Genomic DNA, 6,002 nt, shown 5'->3' with positions numbered 1-6,002 from the left:
CTCTCTAGGTTCCCCCCAGGAGCAGGATGCAGTTCATCTACACTTTGAATAGCTGTCTTCATAAGCAGCTCCAGATTTCGTGTACTTGTGGACATTTCAGGAAAAATGAGTGGTTACTCCCAAGAACTAACCCTGTAGGCCAGGATGAATATACCTGCAGGGTCAATCATTCCAGCAAGACCTTATGCAAAAGTACAGAGACTTCTTTTTTGTTAATGTGCAAATATTTTTTGTTTGAAATTTATTTCAAGAAAAGAACTGAATATCTAGTAAAAGTGAATAAAAACGCTAGAAGATTCAAACCTGGTATGTACTCAATGCTTTAGGAAAAGCTAAGAAAAAAGCCCCTCACATTCTCTTTCTGACCTCTTTATTTCTTTCCCTCTGTTAGCAATTGTCCTGTTGGTCACCTACAGAGGTCTTGGGTTATCAAGATAAGCTTGGCTCCTTGGTGCCTCACTGACTTGTTGCTTGCGATTTTCTGGCTGTGTTTTTAATGCTACAAGCAACAAGGTAAAGCACTGAACTCCATTTAATTATTCCTGGCTGATAGGATTCCATACTCCTTTGAATTCCCAGCTCCATTTGTCACTGTTGCCTCACTGGTGGGGCTCTCAGCCAGGGCAAGCTTTGCACAGCACCTGTGTTGACTCAAGCAGTTTTGAAGATCTGTTTGTACTCGAGCTCAAGTGATGCTCTGCCGAGCAGTTTCCGAGCGCTGCAGATCCACTGACTCCTATTAATGCAAACCCCTGTAATTCACAGAACCCAGACAACACCTCTTGCCCGAGTTGCTTGAGTTCACAAAACAAATTATGTCACTCTTTTATACTGTTATGTGCAAAGAATTAAAAAGCACAAACTATAAGTTACTTGGCTCTCTATATGGTAAATGATTCAACTTACTTTTTTTGTTTTTAATCGTATTGCGGCCTTACAAAGAGTTGTTATGCTTATGCAACATTTTACATGAGGAAGGCTTATGTTGTCCCCTTGTGTTTTATGTAAGAAATTTGAAAAATTTCTTTCTTTTATGGTTGTTTTATATTAATTCTTAAGCAAACACTAAGGGGCGAAGACCAACCATCTTTTGTTTGTTCATCATTCCCAAATGGCTTGAACAAACAGGTTCCAGGTTGTAAATTGGTCACAGGCAGCTTGCTCTGTCCACTCAGTCCTAGCATATGTATCTCGTTGTTTAAACCACACATTCCCTAATACTTAATGCAGTAAAGATTAGGAAAATCAAGTGTTTACAGAGACTGTCACCATTTTTTGCATTCACACATAATGCAAATTTTGTACTCAAATTATTATTATTTGAAGTCAGTCTTAAGTGCTGTTCAGTCCTTATGTTATAGTCCTAAATTCAAAAATAATGCTGCAGCCAGCATAACTACATAGCTATTTCCTGAGACAAATAGATAACATGTTTCTGATAAAGTTAATTCTTTATAGCCTAGTTGCAGCAAAATGTTTTCTGAGAATTCTTATGGGTTGCTGAGATAAAATACATGCATACACAAGTATGTATTTGGTGTATATTTAGCTTTCATGGACAATATTGTATTTTTTAGAATATATTAAAGTGTTTCTTTCCAATGCCTGTTACATTGCATGGCTCTATAAGTGCTTTCTTGACATTATTGCTTCTGGTGTTTTGCTTAGCTCTCTCTTTTAATAGAAGCATCTCAAATATTATCTACTTTTACAAGAGAAGTAATTTGCTATTTTGGCAGACTACAAATACTTTTACTCAATTCATACAAAAATATTCACAAAAAAAGGCAAAACAGAGGAAGAAACAACGGAAATCACCACCTGGATTGTTTTAATGTATTGTCATTGCCATTTCATGGAAGGCTGGTAATTAATTCCATATGCAAACATCTGTCTTGCTCCTTCCTTTGAACATGTACTGAAAATGGATTCAGCAATGGGGGGCAAAAGGGGCTGCAGCAGGAGATGCTCAAGAAGAGTTTGAGGACTCATTGAGTCTCTTTCTACATTGACAAGAAATCAGCTATGACTGGAGAAATTATGAGCTCTCATCATTGTTTTTAAATGCTTAAAGATAGTAGAATTTCCTTATTTTTTATTTTCTCATGTCTGTATTATCCTGCCATAATTTAAACTGGTTACTCCTTTTCCTGTCCTGTGGTGTATTGGAAGTTGGTTATTGCCTTATTCCTTTTGAAAGGAAGGTATTTCTCACTTTTTCACCCACAGTCTTCTCTTAGTTATACAGGTAAATGCTTTCCATCTTACAGGGCTATATTTTCTACATCAAACATTCATTGTTCTTGCCATCCTCTTCTGAATGCTTTCCACATTTTTTTCATTTATTTTGAATGGTGGTGCCCAGGACATAATGTAACAGATAAAGTCATTCTGATGCTGGATAGAAATGAGTGATTCCATGCCATGTAGAAAATTGCTATTTAGCATAAGATTTGCTCTAAAGGATTTCTTACTTGCAAGATTGGTGTCATGGGTTGGCACTGGCCAGATGTTAGTGCACCCATGAATATATGTTTTTTCTCTAACAACTACTGTGGGATGTGATCAGGAACAGAGAAGAGCAGGCTTAAATCTTGAAAACAAAACAAAAAAAACCCACTAAAACTTTATTACATTACGTAAGAACAGAGACAGAAAAACTCTTAAACACACACAGAGACAGAAATAAAAACTTCTTAGAACATTTCCTTTTTTCTCCCAGTTTCTACCCCTCACACATTACTCTTCACAGACCAAACCTTTGGGTTTTAGATTAAACAATTACTACTCAAAAAAACCCTAATCTTCAGTTTAGCAAGGGAGAGAGGAGTCTCTCTCGCACCACAGACTGTTCTTTAGAAAACACGGGTCCACCCCTTATGTGTTTCCATGTCACCCGTGGCACTGCCCGGAGAAGTCTGCCAGGGTGACACTCTCTTTTTCCTATGTCCAGCGCTCTCACCACTGTCTATAGTCTAAGGCTGCATACAGGGCTCTTTTAAGGATACTTGCATGCCGAGCTCTCCCCTTTTCACCCAGGGGCCAGGGTTCCAGGAGCAGGTCTCCCCTGAGGGCAGAGGGCTCCACCTCACCCTCCCCCTCTCTTCTCTGCTCCCTCCACTCTTCAAGTGCCAGTCACTGTAGCAAAAGCAGGGCAGCTGCATCTACCCAAAATGCAGTTTATGTTCAAAAGAGACTCAAGTTCAGTCCATGGCTGACATTATGCAAGAAAAGTCCAGCTCAGAAAGCTACTCCTCTCATTCTTTGCCCATCGGGTTCCTTCCAATAGTGCTTTATCATCTCAGTCCCAGGCCGCTTCCTTCTCTTTTCTGAAACCACCAGTCATGAGAATCAATGCCTAAGAAAAGTTTCTTTCTGCCAAGCAAGGGTTAACAGTTTCTAGCTCTCAGCAGGGCTGCAGGATCAGGCACTCCCAGGCTTAGCAACCCCCACCTGGCTCGGCACCTTCTCCCGGAGTTTGAGGGGGAAGGGGGGTGAGCACACAGAGAAGGCACTTCTACAGTTTTCCACCCCTCCATCCTGGACGGGGCAGCTCAGTTCCAGTCCTGTCCACTCTCTTCTCCCCCCCGGGGCTCCGGCTTACCTGAGCCCGACCACGTGTTTCCCCTCTCCCACCCAGCCTCGTGGCTGGGCAGGGGAAGGAGGCTTGAGACGTCTCTCTGCTTAAACTAGAATCTAAAAAGGAAGCCGAACCCCCCTGGAGTCCTGCTTTTAACTCTTTGTGTCCTCAGAAGCGTGTCCAAACTTCTGAGTGACTAATCTAAGTGCCAGCAGAAAAGCTGATTACTGACTGGCCTGCTTACATCTCCTTAGAAAAATTAACCTCTCCCCGCAACCACGACAATTGGTTATCGCAGCTGAAGTTCAAAAGTACTGCTTTTTGCATCAGAGAAGCTGCACATTATTAATTTTAGTGAATTAAGGTAATTCTGAATTCTAGTTCTATCTTTCAGCATGCTATTAGACTTTTCAGGCTGCTCTCATTTGTCAGTTTATGAAGTGCACAACCTATTCCACCTCTCCAGCCATTAATGATAACGCTGAACAGGATGAGATGAGCAAATTTCTATTAACATTTGTCCTAAACCAGCCCTTTGCACTTGCCAGACAGCTGCACCATGGAGTAAACAGCAGCACGAACTGAGCCACGTGGAGGCATGGGAGTAGCTTGTGGTTCCAGGTTTGTGCTTCACTGGACACTGTAACCAGGACTGGGGTGTCCAGAAGGGGACAAACAACCCTTACTAAAGAATTTCACCCTACAATGTGTGGCTGCAGGGCATTAATACAGGATATGTTTGTCTTGGGACAGCACTGTGGAATGTTTTCATGATATGTTGTTTCTCCTAAGTTTACAGTTCTGGCTGGCATTGATCCATTTACGTTGATGAAAGCAGGGTTTTTGGGCAAAAGAAATAAAAGAACATTTTCTCTATACTTGGGGAATAATTATCAGTGAAAAATTATCAGCATGTGAAATAAATACTGCTGCATTCTGCTGAGCCACAAATGAAAGACAGTGAGGGGAAGATTGTGCTGAGATGTGTGAAACATAAATGAAAGTTGAAAGTATGCTGGGAAGTGATGACACAGTTATTTGTGTTTAAGAATTTGAACGATTACAGTATTTAAAAAGAAAAAAATATTCTTTCCAGCACTATCTCATCTCTTTGTTTGTACTTTGCAAGACCTTGAGCTCTGTTCCTCCCCCAGGTACAAATGTCTGATTGGATTATTAATATTGCATCAACTTCAAGCTTGTTTGTTTTAGAATGGAGTCACCAAATTTTAGTTTTCTTAAAACCAACTGTTCATTTCAAGTGCTAGATAGCAAGTCCAGTTTGGAAAATCACAATATCACTCACGCAGAGGACACATTTTGATTCCAAGTTTATCTTCTGCACTTCACTTTCCTTTTATGTGTATTTATTCACTTATCTCTTGTTATGTTATTAAATTGGGTGAGGAAGTGATTTTTGTTTAGCTCTGGCAGAGTAGCCAACACAGTGAGGTTCTGGCTTAGGACACTGGGGGTTTCACCTCTACAATTTGAGTTACACTTTGTCAACCAAAACAGTAGCTGCTGTACTGCATTTCACTATTATAGTTGTGTGTTTGTTATCAAAATTATTTCATCACTATAATTGTATGAGATTAATAATGCAACATCTATACATAGAAAAGATATTTTCCTTTTAAGTACTTCGTCTCACAAAGGTCACAGCAGAATCTGCACAAATGCAGAACAGGGTGACTGGGGCTACAAAGGTGTAGTGCACCTATTTATCATTAGCCATGAATTAGTACCAAACAGAAATGAAAATTACTTGATTTTTGGCAGGAAGTTTGAAATTTGCACATGGAGATAATCCTTCACATGGTATGTATTTCAGTTATGGAACTCATTGCTGCAGGCTGTGGATTCACAGAATCCACAAAAAGGTTATTAAATGTGAGGGCACAGGTATCTTAGGAAGTCCTGGGCTATCAAAACTGGGAAGTCACATGGATGTTGTGAGGAAATTATTGGACTGTAATCTTGCTTTTTAGTTAGTTGGGATTTTTTTTTACTAATGGTGTTTTGTTTTGTTTTTTAATGTTTGTTTCTTTTGTTCAAATAGCTCTTCCCAAGAAATCTTTTACTTTCTCTTTGAAACTTTTCAGCATGGCATGACCTACTTGGATCTTTGACTCACTGCAGGCATTGTTACATAGGTAGAAGCCATGTGGGCTGGGTAGCTCCTAGTCTGCAATTGTTGGACAAGAGTGTTGGGAGCTTCAAACGTCATTTGTTTGCAGTCAGACGTTCTCTGAGCTCTTTCTTCAAGTTAGCAAACGCTAGACAAACAAATTGATTTGTGATGATTTTGTAATCAGAAGAGAGTTTGAGCAGTAGAATGGGAGGCATTGTCCAAACCGCTTGTGTGTGTACTTTTTGTTCTCCATAAGTGATTTCATGTAGAAAAAGTTGAGATTTGGCT

The sequence above is a fragment of the Prinia subflava genome, chromosome Z (genome assembly GCF_021018805.1).
Source record: "Prinia subflava isolate CZ2003 ecotype Zambia chromosome Z, Cam_Psub_1.2, whole genome shotgun sequence".
Lineage (NCBI taxonomy): Eukaryota > Metazoa > Chordata > Aves > Passeriformes > Cisticolidae > Prinia > Prinia subflava.
The sequence above is the reverse complement of the archived record's forward strand: the minus strand, read 5'-3'. Positions refer to the sequence as shown.